Consider the following 21504-nt stretch of genomic DNA (forward strand, 5'->3'; position numbering starts at 1 on the left):
AAAAGCATCAACACTTCTGTATGCTGAATGTACAACGTCACGGAAGTTACCCTGGGTACTGGCTTCCTGGTGTGTGTGTGTGTGTGTGTGTGTGTGTGTGTGTGTGTGGAAAATCATAGAACCACATAACCAGATGGCGGTTAGGTGTGTTTGTGTGCAGCATGTAGATATAAAGTTACCTGAAATTTGAGAGGGAGGCAGAATATGCAGGTCCTTTGATTTGTACTGTTGCTCCTCTTAGAGAGTCGCATTATAGGAGAGACTCCACTTTGCGGAAATGGGTTCTACATGATGCTGACAAATCTTCAAAAGTGCAATGTAGTGCATTTTTTTAGAACGACAATGCCCCTCCTCTCCCATTTCAGGCTTTCAAATGGATCTTTCACTTGTCTATCAAAGCAATTGTGGACGGAGGTGGGGTTTTTTTTGGAGTATATATGGATTTTGAATGTGGTACCTAGTGGTTTTACGTAACCATTACAGCTGGGTGCACAGGTGAAATTGTTCTTGTCGCTACTGTTTGCAGTCTTATCACCTGTGGCAGAGTTTGCCTTCCCCTGATAAAAGCAAAACAAAACACTTTTGTTTTTGTTTTCTGCTTTGGGATGTGTGTGTGGGAACTAGGACGAACATGCCTGCCGCTCGGATAATGGGTAGTGCATCCATTCCTGTATTCATCCAGTGACGTTGAGCAAATGGAACTACAGCAGTGTGTTTTGAAATGGTGAAGGGGCCTATGGATTATTATTTTAAAGCAGCAGCCTCTATTATGTAGTGAAGATGCAGCTGGCATCAGTGGACAGCACCAAACATAAGGAGAAATTTATGGCATGTTATCAGTAGGAGTGAAATATTTAGGTTGGGAGGCTGTACTCTGTGGGTCTGTTATGAGAAAGACCCCCAACCTCATATGAGATGTGGGCAAACATAATCCATTCTCTCTGGAGAGAAATTTGGGTACATTGGGTTTTGCTTCATTTATTTTAAGTTACATAATGTATTCAAATGTTGAAACCAGAGAGAAGGGTCATATCCCAGTAATAGGGCCTCTACTGGGCAGAAGGATCTAGATTCAATCGCTGGCCTCTCCAGGAAGGACTGGGAGAGATCTAATCTGAAATCCTGGAAAACTATTGCCATTCACTGTCGATAATACGGCTTCCCCTGTTCCATTTCATGAAGTAAACTTTGTGAGGTAAGCCAGTATTATCCCCGTATTACTGATCATAGGAACTGAGGTTGAGTGGTTGGAAGATTGAATTGGGGAGTCCCCAGCCCATTTTAAGCCAATTCTTCTTTGAACATGGTGTGCCCTTGCTCGCTTAATCCAAAAACACCCTCTTGGGATGGATGCATGGCTGAGGGAGACCCCTTGTTCGAAGCAACTTGGTACAGTCCAACTTGCTCATTGCTGTGTCTCTCTCCTGAGAGGGAGGAGACGGGACATTAAGAGCCCCATCCTACCTGGTTGAGTCCAACTGAACAGGTCTAATGATGCAAACAACTTGATTCCATGCCAGCAGCCATTTGGAAAGTATTCATGTTGTTGGGTTTCAAGCAATACTGAGAAATCAGCTTTTAAAATCTATCCTGCGGTGCTCTTGGTACTAGCATTTAATAAATGAAATAATGGCTCATATGGATGGCTTTGTTTCACCAGAATTCAAGTGTTCAATATTGTGGGTCCAGTTCTGTGAAACTCTCCTGCCTGAGACCAGACAGGCCTCCCTTCCCTGTTGTATGTCTCTTAGTGAAGACTTAACCCCCCCCCCCCACACACACACAAATCAGCAGGGATTTTAAGTTTTTTGCTGGTTAATTTCAACTGATTTTATTTCTCCTATATTCTAAAAAAAGTAAGGCTGCCTTCGTGTAGCTCCCGTTGGTGCTATAAATGTACAATGCAGTTGCGGCCTAGTTTGCCTGGGAGGCTGGAATGCACTCCCAATACACCAGGAGACTTGCGTTTCTTTCTTCTCCTCCTTCCACACATGAGGTTTTGGTGGGAGGTCCTCACCTCTATAGGTGCAAACAAAGGATGGGTTGGGCAAGACGCTAGAAGTGTTTCCCAGGCTTCAGCAGAAATGACACATTTGTCATTAGTCTGTTGTGGGCTAGAAGCTTTAAAAACAGCACAAAACAAGGTTGAGATTTTCTGACAGAAAATTCCGGGCCAACAGGCGTGAAATAAACTGATTAAGAAAGAGTTACAACTCATTTTAGGGGAATTGGCTTTTAGGTATTATGGTAAAGTGGACACAGCAAAGTGTGTTTCTCCATTCGTTGTCAAAATTGCAAAATAAACAAACCCACCCCAAAATTTTGAAGAGCCAATATCAGGGGCTACTGATAATAAGCCTGGATTGCAAAGAAGGAAAACATCGTCTTTCCCTTCAGCATGCCTGGAGGGGAACTGCCTGCTCTTTCAGTAGGGAAAACAAGGGAAGTATAAATGTTCAATTGTTTAAAAGGGAGCTTCCTGTTTACCCTGCTTGGATGTTGGAGAGCATTAACAGAGGAGGGACAGGAAAGGGGTTGTAGCTTAGCTGTGGAACATCAGCTTTGCTCCAGATGCTGACATCTCCAGGTAGGGCTAGGAATGCTCCCTATCCGAAATCTTGGGGAGCTGCTGCCAGTCAGAGTAGATAACCCTGATCTAGATGGTCCAGCCTGGTGTAAGGCCACTCCCTATGTTTCCTTGTTGGCTTGGGTTCAGGTTATTTGAAAAGTTGTAGGGAAAGGCTGTGGCTTAGTGGTTGAGCACAAGTGCTGCTTGCAGAAGGCACTCGGTTTAATCCCTGGCATCTACAGGTAGGGCTGGGAGGGACCCCTGTCTGAAAACCTTCCAGGGTTTTAATAGGTTTGTGTCCCTTGGGCCGATGGATTCTGGACTTGCCTCGTTCGTCTTCTGAATGGGGCGCAATACCCAGCAGAATGTTCCCAAATGCTTGGCTCTCCTGCCTGCTTTTCATTTCCACTTGAACTTTTGATTCCCCCAGATCTACCACCACCATCCACTGCTCATTCCTTTCCACGATCGCACCCCAGCTGGTTCCCTTCCATGCTTCCATTCCACTTCTACCTCTTCGTTCAAGCCCTCATCAAAAGCCACCACCTTCTCTGCATCTTTTGACATGCCTCTTATCCTCCAACTGTGGCAAAGCCAGAAGACACATACAGTTTAATTGGAAGCACCACAGGGCAGAGTCCTATCATGCCTTCCCTTTTATTATTATTCTAGATGGGGAACCTTGGGCTTGGTGAGTGAAGCTGGCCCTTGGGATTCTCCCCAACCACACCCCATCTCCTCAGGCCACGCTCCTAACTGACTTGGCTTCACACCCTTCTTGCAGTGTTTTTGCCCTCTTGGAGTGTGTCCTTGAACTCCGGTAATGATGTTCACTCGCCTGGATGGTGGACCTGGAAGGGCGTGTAGAAGCCAGCTTACTGTGCACAAGTAAATGAACCATTCATTGCTCCACCTACTTTTACTCCTGGCCCCACCCACCAGTGTTCAAAATTAGCCAAGCACCAAGCAAAGATGCCTGGGCGCCAGGATGGCACCTGACATCTCCACCATCTGAAGATCATTGGATCTGGACTGTTTTCACACACTAATACCACCTCCCGTAGAAATCTATCAGCTATATTTTATCTGCACAATCAGAATGAATTTCAGGAACCAGATTCCTTTTTCTGTGCAGCCTGAGTAGTAGCAGTCGCCATTAAGAAAAAGAGATCGGAATAGGCCAATATAAATGTGGACTCTCCCTGGATCAATTGACGTTTCTTCTTTAAGGTCTCAAAGCTCTTAACCTAGCTCAAAGTTGTCATCTGAACTAGCCAGATGTTTAACTGAAAATCAACCATAGTCACTCCATCATTTGAAAAATAAGACTTTAGAGCCCTCTTGCCCCCAAATGGCAAGTAGAGATTCCATTTTGGCAACTGTAACCTTAGTTTAAGGAGCCACTGGCACCTAGCTTATATATATGAGTTTCTATCCCTGGTATCAACGTATACAAAATTATGCTTGTGGCTGTCAGTATGTGTTTGCGCGCGCGCGCATGCGCACACACACACACACACACACACACACACACTGCTTTTGGAGGATGGCACAGTCGCAAGTGTCCTTATTTGTGCTCTCGGCTGACTGGCTTGGGAAGTTTTGGTGCGGACTCCCCCCCCCCCTGTTCCTCCAGGAAGCTTGTGTTCGAATCCCTTTGTCCTTGCTGAGACCTTCCACTGAAGGATATCGAGTGGGTGGGTAAGCGCTGTGTGGGAACACTCAGTTCTCTTGCGAGCAAGCTGGCTTGTTTAATTTCGTCGCCGAGCAGAAGCCGGCTATCACAAACAAAGGAGCAAAAAAGCTGTCGCTTCCTTTGGCCCAACTCTCTCATGGAAACAATGTCAGAAGTGGGCTGCTCTCTCTCTCTCTCTCCCCCCCCCCCAAGCTATCCAGGACTTTGTGGCATTTTTTAATAGTGATAAATAAACACGATAGAAAAGTGAAAAGAGGGGGAGAGGAAGATTCAAGTTTCCGTGGGTGCCTCTCTTCTCTTCCCCCCCCCTTTAACCTTTTAAGTACTTGTATTCACGTTAGTTCCCACAGGCATTTGCAACGCTAATCCTGCAATATTTACTCTTTGCTTTCTTCACAAGCTGTAGGGAGAATGCCAACTGCGTAGTTTCGCTTACATCTCCTTTTGGCAGTAGAACTGGAGAATGATGTTGCCATTCCGGATTTCCGGAAAAGCGAAGTGGTTGGGTACTTTCCAGCAGCTGCTAGGATGAGTAGTTGTTCCTCTCTCTCTCTCTCTCTCTCTCTCTCTCTCTCTCTCCCCCCCCCCCCCCCGCATTTTGCTAAGGATATATTTTGGATGAAAGTTTGGCATCAGGAGTAAAATTCTGGAGAGCAGGGAGAGATGTTGCAACACTGCATTAAAAACATTAATGGGATCTTCTTAGAAGAAGGAAAAAGTCAAACAATTGTAGTATTTTGAGGGTCTCTTCCCCCCCCCCCTTCCCCAGTCAGTGTTTTCATTTTAACATTTATTTAAAATGCCGCCCAGAATTTATTTACGTTATCCTAAGTTTTATCTACCTTGCCAACCACCGGATCACAGAAAATATAGCCAGATTCCTTTCTGTAGCAATCAAAACTAGGTCACTATTATTAAAGGGGAAATGAATCCAGAGTTAAAAGTTGTCTGTGCTTTTTAACTATTCCTTTTTCTTAAATCCAAATACAGTAATGTTTCTTGGTTCTCATGTCAATACAAGAACAACAAAAACTACAGTAACTTGTCCAGTGGTACATTCTTTTTAAGTTTCATATTCAGTATACAGTGCATTTATTTATGCATTATCAATTTAAGTATCCTCTCCACATAGATTCTGCTTTTCAACTATTTCTGATAGTTAACAGATTTTGTCATGCTCTCCTCGTAAAAGGCAATATATGTGCGCCTGTATACTTTTTGTGTTGTTTTCCCTGTGATTGTCTTGATTACTCCTACACTGTATTTGACGTTTATGGCCTGTAGACTAAATAAACTGAGCTTGAGTTCATTGTACATGAGGACTCCTTGGCTTCTCTAAGGATTAATCTGCTCTTTAATTGGATTTATCTACTGTTTTGGTAGGAACTGGAAGCTGCTGACCCCTGGAGCAAATTGGGCCCTTAAGGAATACATGTTAGACATAATAGGGGGCTTCATCAGACCCTTTGCTGCTGTTCCAGTAAGTCAGTTTTGGGGAACCTTTAGCTTTCCAGGTATTACTGAAATACAACTCCCATCAGCCGCAGCAAACATGGCCAGGAATGATGCGAGTTGTGGTTCAGCAACATCTGGAGGACCCAAGGTTCCCCACATCTGCCTTATGTCCTCCTCCCCCCCCTTTTCTTATTTTTCTGGGGTTTTGAGTTTTGCTGCATTTACTGGGACCTGTATAATACATGCATACATCGTATCATATATAAGCCTGTTTACATGATGATTTGTGCTTTTTTATTTTAAAAAAAGTACTTTTATTTATTTTCAAGTTGTGCAACACCTCTGTGACAAAATTTGCAATAAACTAAACATATAACTGTATATTATTGCATTTGTTATTCCAGTACATTGAGAAGAACCTCTTTCTCCCTAAATTTATTAGGTTGGCTAGCTTGTAGTCTCCCTTAGTAGGTTAACTTAACCATATATCAAATCAGTTCATTCAAAGATAGTAGGTGAGGGTTTTTCTTTCCATTCAGTTTTTTTGTGCTTACTATTTTTGCTGCAGTGATCGAGTTAATTACTACTTCAAGATCACTGTCCATAAAATGTATCTAAGGCTCCAATGGAATATAAATCCCTATAATTTGTATTATTCCTATAATGTGTTTCGACTCTCAACTCCCGCAAGCTGGCATGCCCATTGGTAAGGGATGATGGGAGTTGTGGTCCAACAACATCTGGAGGGGGCATGGATGAGTTAGTCCTGCTTTCCATGATTGGGGGAAGAATCCTGTCTGCCCTTTCTGATCGTGCGTAGGGCTGAACGAGGTCTGGTTTTCAGCATTGTGATATATCACCAGCTAAACATCACAGTAGATAAATAGGTACCGCTCCGGCGGGAAGGTAAACGGCGTTTCTGTGTGCTGCTCTGGTTCGCCAGAAGCGGCTTAGTCATGCTGACCACATGACCCGGAAGCTGTATGCCGGCTCCCTCGGCCAGTAAGGCCAGATGAGCGCTGCAACCCCAGAGTCAGTAACGACTGGACTTAATGGTCAGGGGTCCCTTTACCTTTATCTTAAACATCACAGTAAACCTAGGACCCAGTCTCTGCTGGTATGCAGCTGAATTGAGTGAGTGGACCTTGTTTTGAAGTTGGCAGCGCAGTGGTGACTTATATCCTGTAGGAAGACTTGTGGTTCATGAGGCGCCTCCAAACTCTTCTTTCCTTCTTTGGCTGTCAGACCATGTTCTTTGTCCTTTAGAAAATATTGAATCTATGCAAAGTATGCAGGCATGACTGGAAAAGGGAGGGGAGCCTCTCGGCCCTGAATCGGTTCCTTCTGTTTTATTCAGAAGCTCCTTCTTGTGTATGTCTTGTGCTGCGTGGAATGCAGGGGAAATCTGTAGTAGAAGCTTAAAAAGGGCAACTTAAATGTCTTGGTATATCTCATTCCTGAGCTCTCTCTACCCCTTTCTCTTGATCACCCTGTGCCAAGTTTTTGACTGTATGTTCCTCAGAGTAAGAACTTGTGCTCTTCTGCTGTGTATGCTGAAGGTACCAAATAATAAACCAGCAACCATCGCTCAGTGATGGAACACCTGCCTTGCATTCAGAAGTTCCCAGGTTCAATACCTGGCATCTGCCAGTGCTCTACCCCTGAGCTATGGGTGGTTCCAGAGACAGGCCAGTGTTAGGGTGGGGTGGAGCTTCAGACCCCTTGTCATGGTCCGGTTCACGGGCGATCGAAATCCCAGCAGGGGATGTCAGGACTGGGGGCAAGATGGCGAGATGGGAGCAGGAACGGGGGTCTAGAAGCCAGGAATCAGGAAGCCAAGTGTCTGAGGGTCAGGAAGCAAGGAGTCACGAAGTCAAGGGTTTGAGGATCAAGAAGCAGGAAGTCAAGAAGCTGAGGTTCAAGGATCAGGAAGCAAGAAGCCAAACGCAGGAAGCGTGTTGCTGTGGCAAAGAGCCAAAGGGAAATGCTGACCTTATATCCCTTCCCATCTCTTACCACCAGGTGCTGTGAGTTACCAATCGGCCTCACCTGGGGGGCCGCACCTTGCCTCTTCAGAACAAACTTAGGAAGGCCCCAGTCCTGCAAAGTCCTATTGGTCACAGGGCCTGGCTCCTGCATGCACACCGGACACCCCTTTAGAAAATTCTCTCCTAGAAATTAGATGTGGCGCAATAGTCATTGCGAAAGCCTTGATCATCAGCTTGAACATTTGGCTTCCTCTTGAGGAACAGGGAAGTGATGACTGCGGGGAAGGGACTGCTTGAAGCCCAAGACTCTTAATCTCAGGGTTGTGGGTTTGGGCCCCACATTGCATCGCAGGGGGTTCTACTAGATGACCGTCACGGATCCTTCCAAGTCTACAGTTCTATGAGTCTTTTAAGAAGAGCGTTCTGGAGCAGGCATATGTCACATCTAAGTCTAGCATCCTGTTCTCACAGTGGTCAACTAGACGCAGTGGGAAGTCCTCAAACAGAACCCAGGCACAAGAGCACTCTCCCAGCGGTCTCCAGCAACTGGAGCCTTCTCCTCCATGAATTTGTCTAATCCTCTTTTAAAGCCATCTAGGTTGTGAGCCATCACTGCCTCCACTGGGAGCGAGTTCCTTGGTTTAAACTATGGTGTGTGTGAAGAAGTCCTTTCTTTTATCCATCCTGAACCTTCCAACATCCAGCTTCTTTGAATGTCCGCATGTTCTATGGCTTTGAGAGAGGGAGGAAAACTTCATTCTGTCCACTTTCTCCATGCCATGTATAGTTTTATAAACTTCTATCATATTCCAGTGTTAGAAATTGAGATATGAAAGCTAGGAGCTAAATGGCACCTCAAACCTAGGTTATGGGCGCCACAATGGAGCGTCTAGGCATGCTTTTTTATAACAAAAATACAAAGCTGGAAATGATTGAACTGCAGCTAAAATATTACGTTCATTTTTCTCATGGCCTATTCCTTTTTTGAAGGCTGCAAAACACCCAAAGCTATCCCCCCCACCCCCTGGCTTAATATTCGTTTGAGAGTCCCTTCTCCAATCTTCAGAGAGTGGCTGGAAGTGGGGAGGCAGAAAAAGGTCCTTTTCTTCCAGCAGTGCAGTGGCAATTTTAATCTGAAATCTTCAGCTCAGTACTGTGCCCAGAGCTCAGAAACCGCTTGCATTAATGAAATTCCCTGTCGCAAAACGCACCTAGAACAATGTGAGTTTTGAATGCTGATCATGTCCCCTCTTCCTTGCCTTTCTTCTAAACTGAATTTCAGTCTGGATATTGGAGATTGTGCTTGGAGAATGGACACTGTGCAGAGCAGCCTTCCCAAACACAGTGGTGCCCTATCAGCTGTTTTGCATTGCAGCTAAGCCAAGATGCTCAATGGTTGGCTATAATGGAAGTCTAGCGACGTTTGGAGGGCAGCAGGTTTGGAAACGTTGGTGTGGACCAGTAGTTCCCAAACCTCCCCCCCCCCCATGTGCCAGTTGAAAATTGCTGACGGTCTTGGCGGACTGCTTCATGATTTTTCAGCCGGATTTTTAATGGTGTCTTTATTGCTTATATTGTAACATTGTATTATGATTTGCATTCCATAGAATTCAATTTGCAATACAATAAAATGCAATCTAAGAAACAAAAGAAGCAATTTAAATTTTGGTAGATTTTAAATTTGGTAGATTTAAATTTTGGAGGTTTTGGTAGATTGTGGTAGATCGCTGGCTCCTCCATCCATCCCTTCCCCCTCTCCCTGTCCTCTAGATTGCTAGAGCGGAAGTCGGAGATTTCGCAGCGAGGCTGACTGTCTCATTAGCAATCTCTTGGTGAGTGCCTTTTTTTTTTATTTGACCTTAGCCCCTAAATTAAGGAATATTTCCTCCCTTTCTTAAAAAAGCTCAACAACTTTGAATTGAAACCCCCCCCCCAGCGGTAGATCACTACCAGATTTTAATCGTGTGAGTAGATCACAGTCTCTTGGAAGTTGGACGTTCCTGGTCTACACCAAGCACTATTGAGTTAGATTGACCAAAGGTCTCGTTCTGTTTAAGGCAGCTTTCTACGTCCCAGCAGTGCTTAACCCTGATGTAGGTTTCTTGGAAAATTTTGAGTTGGAAAACATTCCTACTTAAATCGGCCTAATTTGTATTGGAAAATACGTAGTTTGCATTGGAAAATTTTCTGATGCCCTGCCTAGAGAGTGATCTAATTTACTATGTTTGTTTTACCTGCACTTACTTTTTTTTTTAAAAAAAGCTAAAAACCTATGATCATGCCTAATATAGTATTTGCAGTTGGCATCCATTTGTTGTTATTAATGAACTTAATGGGTCTTTTGAATTGCCTGCTTGTTTGACCTAGCATAGGAGTCAAGAGCCTTTTCAGGCCCGTGGGCATATTTGGATTTTTGAGTGAATATGAACCCACTCTGATCACTTTCCCCCTTTCCTTCCCTGAATCTGTCCCTACCCCAAGAGACAGACAGAATTCACACATGCACTTTGCTTTTCCAAGGGATCTGAATAGAAGTCAAATTATCCTGAGTCTTGAAAAGTGCATAGAGCTGAAAGAGGAAGTGGGTAAGTGTCACTTTCCCAATATCGTTCTTCAGTTCTGTGTACTTTTCAAAGGTGAAAAGGGTAACCATCTCATGACCGAGTGAGTAGATCAGTGACTTACAGGAGTGCAAGGAGATGCAGCAGCTGCTGTTTCATTCTGAATTTTGTAACTTTATTGTAGTGTTTTATACACTTCTTTGTTGTCCTTATGAAAGGCGGTGCATATAACTGTTCCATTCAATAAAAGTGCAACTGTGGTTGTTGGCCACTGGTGGCAAATTCCCTGTTAAGGAAAAATCCTGGAGCCCACTGCACCCCAAGCAGATCATGGCCAAATCAGTGTTAGAAACTCAGATATATAAGCTAGGCGCCAAATGGCTCCTTAAACCAAGGTTACAGTCGCCAAAATGTAAAGTCTAGTTGCCATTTGGGGGCAAGAGGGCTTTAATGTCTTATTTTTCAAATGATGGCATGAATATTAATCGATTTTCAATTAAACTTTGGCTAGTTCAGATGATAATCCTGATCTAGGTGAAGAGCTTTGAGACCTTAAAGAAGAAAAGTCACTTGATCCAGGGAGACTCCACATATATATTGTTGTTTAGTCGTTTAGTCGTGTCCAACTCTTCGTGACCCAATGGACCAGAGCACGCCAGGCACTGCCTCCCGCAGTTTGGTCAAACTCATGTTCGTAGCTTCGAGAACATGGTCCAACCATCTCGTCCTCTGTCGTCCCCTTCTCCTTGTGCCCTCCATCTTTCCCAACATCAGGGTCTTTTCCAGGGAGTCTTCTCTTCTCATGAGGTGGCCAAAGTATTGGAGCTTCAGCTTCATGATCTGTCCTTCTAGTGAGCACTCAGGGCTGATTTCCTTCAGAATGGATAGGTTTGATCTTCTTGCAGTCCATGGGACTCTCAAGAGTCTCCTCTAGCACCATAATTCAAAAGCATCAATTCTTCTTCAAAAGCATCAGCCTTCTTTATGGTCCAGCTCTCACTTCCATACATCACTACTGGGAAAACCATAGCTTTATATTGGCCTATTCCAATCTCTTTTTCTTAATGGTGACTGCTTCTGCTTAGGCTGCACAGAAAAAGCAACCCCCCCCCCCCCGAAATTCATTCTGATTGTGCAGATAAAATATAACTGATAGACTTCTACAAGATGTGGTATTAGTGTGTGAAAACAGTCCAGATCCAATGATCCTCAGATGGTGGAGATGTCAGGTGCCATCCTGGTCACAAGTGTTTGATTGCCTGGTGCAGAATGCACCTGGCAGCTGTCTTAATTTTGAACACTGGGCCAAATACAAGCAGTTCCTCCAGCTAATTCACCTGTCGTAATAGGTAGCAGTTTTCTTTTTTCATGAGCTTCCTCTCTGTCTCCTTTAATTTTTTGTCTTTACAAGAAAAAAAGGATTTGTTCAAAACACGATGCTTCCAACATTGCATTCTTGAAATTTGAATGCATGCAGTATCAGGATGTACTAGCAAAGCAGTAGTTTTGTTGTTGTTCAGAAATCTGCTAATCTAACCTATATGGGGAGGATGTGGATTGTTGCTCAACTGGGCCATCTGCTTTCACAGCCAGTCCCTCTGTTAGAGGCGCCTGAACAGTGTGGTGGCTAGCTGGTTGCAAAAGGGGACTTCCCTTCTTTTTTCCCATTTTCTTTTTTAAAAAAGTTTTTCTTCTTCTTTTTGAAGCGAAAGGCTTCTTTTGAACAAGTGTGGGAAAGAAGTTTGGAATTCTGAACCTGAAAGAGCCTCCTGTGTGTTCCCTTCTTCCTGGACACTTTGTTAGCCTTTGTCATTGATTAAATTGTCCTGAATGAATGCTGTAGAGCCTCTTGATAGCACTTTGGAGGGTTTGAAAATGCTTCACATACATCATCTCCGTAATCCCTGCCCAGCTCCATAAAGTGGGGTTGCAAAGGATTTCTGTGTCTTTCTCCCTGGCCTGCCTGTCGAAGGCCTCACAAGCTGAGTTTGGTGGGGTTGATGCCCATGGCTTGTTGGTGAACATGGGTGAGTTAGAGAAAGATCGATCTAGCTGGTCTTAGGCAAGTAGAGAAATGTGGAGACCCAGAACCTCACTTGAAACAAAACAGTGGACTGGCCTGTTTTAATTTGTATGTTTAAATCAGGACTGATGGAATATTATTATTATTATTATTATTATTATTATTATTATTATTATTATAACAGCTGGCAGTGTTTTTTAATAATATTTTTCTTCTTTTATGTTTTTTATTTGCAAATAAAAAAAATTAAGTGCAAAAAAAAAAAAGGCTCCGGAAGGTGGAAAAACTGGCAACTTGGAGGAAAACATTTCACGAGTTAAGGATGGGTGAAGTGGTATGTTTAAATATTACTAATGGGCACTTTGCAGTGCTACAGAGCTTCAAGATTCCAACTGAGCAGTCTTGCAGCAGTTGCTGTTTAGTATTTATATCCGTCAACAGTAAGTGCCAAGAACAGCTCCTCTCCCCCCCCCCAAAAAAAGAAAATAATAATAATAATAATAATAATAATTTATTATTTATGCCCCGCCCATCTGGCTGAGTTTCCCCAGCCACTCTGGGCGGCTCCCAATCAGTGTTAAAAACAATACAGCATTACATATTAAAAACTTCCCTGAACAGGGCTGCCTTAAGATGTCTTCTGAATGTCAGGTAATTCTTTATCTCTTTGACATCTGATGGGAGGGCGTTCCACAGGTCGGGCGCCACTACCGAGAAGGCCCTCTGCCTGGTTCCCTGTAGCCTCACTTCTCGCAATGAGGGAACCGCCAGAAGGCCCTCGGCGCTGGATCTCAGTGTCCGGGCTGAACGATGGGGGTGGAGATGCTCCTTCAGGTATACAGGACCGAGGCCGTTTAGGGCTTTAAAGGTCAGCACCAACACTTTGAATCGTGCTCGGAAACGTACTGGGAGCCAGTGCAGATCTCTCAGAACCGGTGTTATGTGGTCCCGGCGGCCACTCCCAGTCACCAGTCTAGCTGCCGCATTCTGGATTAATTGCAGTTTCCGGGTCACCTTCAAAGGTAGCCCCACGTAGAGCGCGTTGCAGTAGTCCAAGCGTGAGATAACCAGAGCATGCACCACTCTGGCGAGACAGTCCGCGGGAAGGTAGGGTCTTAGCCTGCGTACCAGGTGGAGCTGGTAGACAGCTGCCCTGGACACAGAGTTAACCTGCGCCTCCATGGACAGCTGTGAGTCCAAAATGACTCCCAGGCTGCGCACCTGGTCCTTCAGGGGCACAGTTACCCCATTCAGGACCAGGGAATCCTCCACACCTGCCCGCCTCCTGTCCCCCAGAAACAGTACTTCTGTCTTGTCAGGATTCAACCTCAATCTGTTAGCCGCCATCCAACCTCCAACCGCCTCCAGGCACTCACACAGGACCTTCACCGCCTTCACTGGTTCTGATTTAAAGGAGAGGTAGAGCTGGGTGTCATCTGCATACTGATGAACACCCAGTCCAAACCCCCTGATGATCTCTCCCAGCGGCTTCATATAGATGTTAAAAAGCATGGGGGAGAGGACGGATCCCTGAGGTACCCCACAAGTGAGGGCCCAAGGGTCTGAACACTCATCCCCCACCACCACTTTCTGAACACGGCCCAGGAGGAAGGAGCGGAACCACTGTATAACAGTGCCCCCAGCTCCCAGCCCCTCTAGACGGTCCAGAAGGATGTTATGGTCGATGGTGTCAAAGGCCGCTGAGAGATCCAGCAGAACTAGGAAACAGCTCTCACCTTTGTCCCTAGCCCGCCGGAGATCATCAACCAGCGCGACCAAGGCAGTTTCAGTCCCATGGTGAGGCCTGAATCCCGATTGGAAGGGATCCAAATGGTCCGTTTCCTCCAGGCGTGCTTGGAGTTGTTCAGCAACCACCCGCTCAATCACCTTGCCCAAGAATGGAAGATTTGAGACTGGGCGATAGTTGGCCAAATTGGCCGGGTCTAAAGATGTTTTTTTAAGAAGCGGTTTAATGACCGCCTCTTTCAGCGGGTCTGGGAAGGCTCCCTCACAGAGGGAAGCATTCACCACCCCGCAAAGCCCATCGCCCAGCCCTTCCCGGCTCGCTTTTATCAGCCAGGATGGGCAAGGATCAAGAAGACAGGTGGTCGGTTTCACTCGTCCAAGCAGCCTGTCCACATCCTCGGAGGTAACAGATTGGAATTGATCCCATATAACAGGACCAGACAGAACTCTAGCACTCTCCCGCCCTGGCCCTGCTCCCACTGTGGAGTCTACTTCCTTCTGAATCTGAGCGATTTTATCTGCAAAAAACTTTGCAAAAGCATTGCAGGAGATCTTGGGGTCCCTACCAGGCCCCGGTGGTACAGGTGGTTCCGATAAACTGCGAACCACCTGAAAAAGTCTCCTGCTGCTGTTTTCTGCAGATGCAATGGAGGCGGCGAAGAAGGCCCTCTTCGCCGTCGCCATTGCCACTTGGTAGGCTCGACGTTGAGCTCTAACCCGTGTCCGGTCTGATTCAGAATGAGTTTTCCGCCACCGGCGCTCTAGCCGTCTCAACGATTGTTTCATCACCCTCAGCTCCAGGGAGAACCACGGGGCTGTCCGGGCTCCATGCAATCGGAGAGGGCGCTTCGGAGCCAGACAGTCAATAGCCCTGGTTAACTCCGCATTCCAGCGTGCCACCAGGGAATCAGCTGAAAGGCCATCAACTTGGGATAAAGCATCCCCTACCACTCTCTGGAAGCCAATTGGATCCATTAAGTGGCGGGGGCGGACCATCCGAATCGGTCCCACCTCCCTGCGGAGGGGAAGGGTTGCGGAGAAGTCCAGTTGCACCAGGTAGTGATCTGACCATGGCACTTCTTTTGTTTCGCTTTTAGTTAATGTCAGATCACCAACATCCGTAGAGGTAAACACCAAGTCTAAGGCATGTCCGTGGCTATGAGTTGGGCCAGACTTATTCAGGGACAGCCCCATGGAGGCCATGCTTTCCACGAAGTCCCGAGCTGCCCCTTGTAAGGTCGTGTCGGCATGGAAGAACTGGAGAAGTTAATACTGTACATCAATTCATGAACATGACCAATACCCCCTTTTTAACCAAACACTACACATTGCTAACACAAATGACATGAGAGAGATAGCATTGCTTCTGTTTCTGACTGCGTTGCTAAACTCTTGTAGGACTTGATGGGGGCTGTTGCTTATTCCCTGCTTGTGGGCTTCCCATAGGCATCTGGTTGGCAACTCTGCGAAACGAAATGCTGGATTAGATGGGCCTTTTGTCTCATCCAGAGAGGCTTTTCTTACATTCTTACAAAGTTATGGAAGTTGAACTATATCTGAAAGTTGACGGGGTAGGCAAAATGTTTTCCCATTCATTTGTTAATTCTTGGTTGCTGTTTTGATACCGTAGACCAGTGTTCCCCAACCTTGGGCCTCCAGCTGTTTTTGGACTACAATTCCCATCACCCCTGACCACTGGTCTTGCTAGCGAGGGATGATGGGAGTTGTAGTCCAAAAACAGCTGGAGGCCCAAGGTTGGGGTTGCCGTAGACCATGACATCACATTGTGATGATTTGAACCTCTCTCTGGAGTGTCTGGTCTTGCACTGCAGGAATCCAATTCTTCTTGGGAGTGGTTGCCAGTGATCATAATTTAGCCCCTTGGGGATGGCTGAACCTCAGGGCTCAGTATGGTGCCTGTCATGAAGAGGCTTAGTCTGTTTGGGAAAGAAGGGGGTTAGTTAACTTCAGGGTTTCAGACAGGATTCTTCCTGGAGATAATTGGGAATTGAACTCGGGAACTGCTGGATGCAAAGTGGGTGCTCTAGCTAACATTCGATATCTGCCAGGAGCCAGGTTTATTTTGCACCTGGCTATCAGCCACTTGCAACCAAGTGAAGATGCCCAGACACAAGGATGATGCCTGACGTCTCCACCATCTGGTGGTGCATGCCTGGGGGGGGGGGGTCCTTGGATCTTGATTTTTTTCCACACACGAGCAACACATCTTGTAGAATTCTATCATTGATATCTGCACAATTAGAATGAATTTCAGGAACCAAAATTTCAGGATTTTTCAAGTCGAAAAACGCGACTTTCGAGCCACCTGCCCCCAAAATGGCAACTAGGCATTTTGTAATCCTGGTTTAAGGAGCCATTTGGCGCCTAGCTAATATATCTGAGTTTCTAACTGGCTCTACTGCTGAGCCACAGCCAGTTCCATTTGCTGCTGGGGGCTAGCAAAAGGACACCGCTCCTGCAAGAACCCACTGCACTCTATGCTTGGTGCAGAGGAGGGAACTGAGTGTTCCCCTTGTGGAATTTCATGCACTCGCCTTCGTGCAATTCCTTCTCGCCTGTGGCTACTTGGCCAGCGCTTAAAGCACCGACCGATCTATTTATTATATATCTCTCTATATATAATAGCAAATTATGTCCCTGGGAATGTATGTAATTACTACAGCTGATAAATGCAACAGCTGTTCGTTTTTGATTGGGGAGGGAGAGAAAAATAGATAAAATTAGAAATTAAGTACATTCATGATGTTGTTTCTGCATGATTCCAAACCCTGAGACAGAATGCCATATCAGGGGTGTACCAATGGCCATTAGCCGTGAATTGAAGCCAAAGTACCTGTGATTTTCATGCTCGGAGGGCAAGCAGTGAAAGTCTGTGTTGCCTTCAGGACATCCTGATAGGCTTCATCTGGCTTGACTTCATTGAAGCCAATATGCTGGGCTTCATGGACTCCTTGGGCTGGTCATGTGTCCTTGTCCTTTCTTGCAGTTTGTCCAAGTGATGATAGCTTAGTATGTGCCCTCCAAATACAAGTTGTTGGGAAGCAGAAGTGTGAAGAGTGCCGTTGGGACCTGCTTGTGAAGGGCGAGTATAAAATAAAGCAACAACAATATTGATGTGAAACTCACTTGCACAATGAGAAAACTGGACCACCAAAAGGAAAACCACAACAGGTTCACAGAAAAACATGGTTTCCTTCCAAAGCAGGATTTGGCTCATGCTTGCTTCTCTTATTTCAGAGATCCTGCTTTTTAAAAAATTACTAATCTAGGGTTGCCACACTTCCAATATGGGCTGCCGTTCGACTGGGTTTCCCCAGACATTTTCAAGCGACCATTTTTTACAGACGAATCCTGGCTGTGTCTGGGAAATTCTGAACGTATGGCATCCCTAGCTAATCCGAACCTGTGTGGTGTTTTTTGTTATGCAGACATTTGCAACGCATGACATTCATCTGGCTTTACTCTTGACATTTCCCCCTCAGCCCGCCCCCCCATTCCCGTTCTTTGCCCCCAGCCAGTTAAAACCCTACAGACACAAGCAGTCAGCAAAACTAGGCCTTTAAGGACTCTCTCCCCAAATATACTTTCTGAAACGAGTTGTGAATGAGTTGTTAAGACACTGAACAAGGGTGATTAAAAATTATGTAAAAAGTAGCATAGAGGATCACCTGATTGGGGGGGGGGAGCAGCAATTATTTTAGTTATAGTAAGAATTCTAGGCTTATGGCATGGTCCACAATGACACTCCATTTAGGTCCCAGAGGTGGAACTCCTGTGTGACTGCACCAATGAACACTTAACTAAAGGCAAGCGGCTTGTCTTTTCTCAAATTGTCCCACTTATACGCTTAAATGTTCACTCTCTTGGGTGAGAGGGCGAAGACTAGGCTAGAAGAGTTTGCTAGTGTTCTCTGCATTCTTAACATGCAAATACCTACCTGCAGCCCCGGGTCCTACTCTGCAAACTGACCCTCTGTTCAAGTGTCCTAAGCAAATCTCTCGTACATATCCGCCTCCTTCCCTCTGACCGCCCCTCCCTCACCTTTTGTATAATAAGGCTTTGACCTTCTCATGAAAATGCATTTAAGTGCTGTTTTCTCCCCCCGGAGTGTTCTTGGTGGCTTGCAATGGCCTCCTCTTAAAGTTCAACGTGTGCTTCTCAGGTACCTTGTCCTTTTGCAAAACGCTTGAGCAAACCTTTATCTAAGCACAGTGACCTTTTCGGTTTGAGCCATTCTCTGCTGCCCCCGTTTGCTGCAGAATATTTAATTTGCAAAAGGTTTTCCAGGGCAGTTAGACATATTTCTCTTGTTTCGATTAATCCCCACCCCCCCCCGCCCGGCTTGTCTGTGTTCATGCCTCGTCTTTTCTCTCCCCCCCCCCTCTACTTTTCTCGGCAGTGCCTTAATCTCTGTTTATGTTGGTAACTTGACTCAATTTTTATTTGCTGGCTTGCATTAAAGCGCCGGTGTCTCTTTGTGTATAAATGCAAAAGGCTTTTTAATAAGGCAAGATGAATTGGATTAGGTAGAAAAGATGCGTTCTCCAAAAGCGCACCAGAAAGACGTGCGCCCAGAAAAGGCATTGCGTATTCAGCATGTGGGCAAGGTCTTCGAGGTGGACTTCTCCCCCTCCTCTTTTTCCTTCTATGAATAGAAACTTGCAGTATAGAATGGCAAAGGGGTTGGGGGGGTGCGTGTATGTTTGGGGTGGGGGGGGGTTGGCTTGTTCTCTTTAAGTGGGTTTATAATTGGGTAGGAATTTTTGTCAGCTTAGTCATCCTAGTACTGGGTGGATTAAGGTGGGGAGGGGGGGGGGTTTGAAGAAGCCACAAGCCCCAACCGTTAGAGGCCCTTGGATAAGAATGTGTCATCCCTAAGGAATGTGTGTGAACGAAATGCGCTGTTCTCGCGTGAGGCTGGGACTGTTGGTCTGAACAGTGATGCATTCTTCGAGCATGGCTCTGAGTCACATGGAGCAGATAGATTGTTTCGCTAAAATGGAAGGTCTCTCTCTCCCCCCCCCCCCAATGGGCTCAGCCATCCCTATCAGGGTTTTCAGCATGGTTTAAACAGACTGGGATTTGGGTGTGGCAAATGGGCTGGAGAGCAAGGCCTCTGTGGGTCAGATCATGGATGTGGAATTCTGAAGACAACAACAACAACAACAACAGCAAAGTAATCAGTTCCCTATTGAGTCACTTCAGTGGCCTTGTGTATGCTTCCAGGGAGCAAGACAATCCCCTAGCAGGAAAAAGAGCAGGGCAGGATCTGTAGGGGAGAGAAGGGAACTAGGCAGACGGTACAGAACTCCTTCTCCCAAACTTTTGCAATTTGTGTAAACGAACCAGCAAAAAATCCCCACCAAGCAACATCAAAACATTTTAGGCAGAAACACAAAAAATAGTTACAAATGCACATATTTAACAGCCCATGAAGTTGGTCAGCAGATAGTGGATGGCTGAATGTCTAGAGAGATGTTTAAAAGAGGAGAAGTGATGTGATATTCAGTGAAATGAGGAAAAGATGAGAAATACAGACTGCTACATGCTGCTCTGTAGCTAGGTGATAGAGCTGCTTCAAGAGTGTGCGAAGCTGCCTTAACACAGAATCGGACTATTTGTCCACCTAGCTCAGTATTGTTGACATTGATTTGCAGCTGCTGTCCCCAGTTTCAGACAGGGAGTATTTTCCAGATCTACGAGAAGATGCTGGAGATTGAACCTGGGGTTTCCTGCATGCAAATCAGGGGCTCTGCTGAGCTATGACCTTTCCCTTTGTCTGCAGAAGGCTTGAGGTCCAGTCCCTGGCATCTCCAGGTAGGACTGGAAGAGACCTTTGTCTGAAACCCTCAAGAGCTGCTACCAGTCACTGTTGACAGTTCTGAGCTAGAGAGACCAAGGGCCTTGCACCAAGGACCAAGGCAGCTTCCTATATCACAGGGTTCTTGAATCCAGGTGTCAGAACTGGGATCATTGATACACCATAGTGAAGTCAACCGGGGTATCAATTCAGTTCCCTTTAGGAATTGGGTTCTGCAAGGACTGGACAGACCTAGGATTTGATTTGTAAGGAAAATATCCTTTCATATGACTAATTTTGTAGGAAAAGAATGTCTAGCCTAGAGGTATGGATTCTTTTAATATTTAAAATTAGATACTTTAATAATAATGTGCCAGAATAATTGAGCCTAGGGAGATGGCAGAGGAAGGGAAAAAATATTAACAGGGGCAGAACAAGGAAAGATTATGGTATGATTTTTATCAAGCTTCTTTGGAATGCAATCAAAATGCAGAGGGCAGACTTAGGTCCAAGGAATAGATGGCTGTGTTTTCTATGACCGTGTTGTGGTTTCACATACAAGAAATGTATAAATATAGGTGCAGTTATTTGATATAAAAAGAATGAATATATCAGATGTGTGTGTACATTCTTGGGTGTTAAGAAAAGAATTGGAGGTGCTCTTGGTAGTTCTGTCACCATCAAAAGTGTGGGGAATGGCAGCCCAGCAGAGAGCTATTTCCTGTGGAAGTGTCGTAAGCTCAGTGTTGGAGCCTCTGCCTTCCATGCAAAAGGTTCTTGTTTCAATTAGCATTTGAAATTCGCCATGCACATTTTGCACCCAGCTACCAGCCACTTGCAACCAAGTGAATTTTCCCGGGCACCAGGGTGGCGCCTGACGTCTTCACCATCTGGAGGTGCATGCCTGGGGACCCTTGGTTCTTTGCTTTTACACGCTAGCAACACATCCTGTATATTCATGATATATTATTTGCACAATCAGAACAAATTTCTGGAACCAAAAAGCCGTATTGAAAAATACAACTTTTGAGCCGTCTGGCCCCAAAATGGCAACTAGACATTCTGTTTTGGCGACTGTGACCCTGGTTTAAGTAGCCATTTGGCGCCTAGTTTATATACCTGAATTTCTAACACTGGTTTCAATCCCTAGCACCACCATTTAGGGCTGGGAATGTCCCGTGCCTGAAATGCTGGAGAGGCGCTGCCAGTCAATGCAGACAATACTGAACTAGATTGGCAGTGCTCTAACTCTGTATGAGACACCTTTGAGTGTTTCTGTGCCAGCTTTTAAACCGGGGAACTCTCTTCTTACAGAGGTGCCTCTTCATTGTATAGTTCTTTCCATAAGAAGACAAACCTCTTTCCACTGGCCTTTGATAGTTATGGCATTTTGTTCTGTGGGACACACCTCTTTGGTTGAACCTGTACTATTGTGTTTCTGCTGTAATGGTTATGCTTTGCTTGTTTTTATAGTTTGAATTGTTTTTATAGTTATAAATTGATCCCACTGTTGCATGTCAGGGATAAGTTTCTAAGACTGGAAATTAAAAGTATAATTGCTGTCCCTGTATAAGAAAGCATTAATTCCTCCTAAATAATTTTTTCCCTTTTGCTCTGAGATGGTTTATCTGCATTGGCTGTTCCA

At 45.4% G+C, this 21504-nt stretch overlaps 1 protein-coding gene across 1 annotated transcript in view; it reads left to right on the forward strand.

The window, feature by feature from the left end:
• Positions 1–21504, forward strand: part of IGF1R (insulin like growth factor 1 receptor) — a 186307-nt gene that overhangs the window by 22562 nt on the left and 142241 nt on the right. The window lies entirely within an intron of this gene.

Source organism: Podarcis cretensis (genome assembly GCF_951804945.1).
Source record: "Podarcis cretensis genome assembly, chromosome: 14".
NCBI lineage: Eukaryota > Metazoa > Chordata > Lepidosauria > Squamata > Lacertidae > Podarcis > Podarcis cretensis.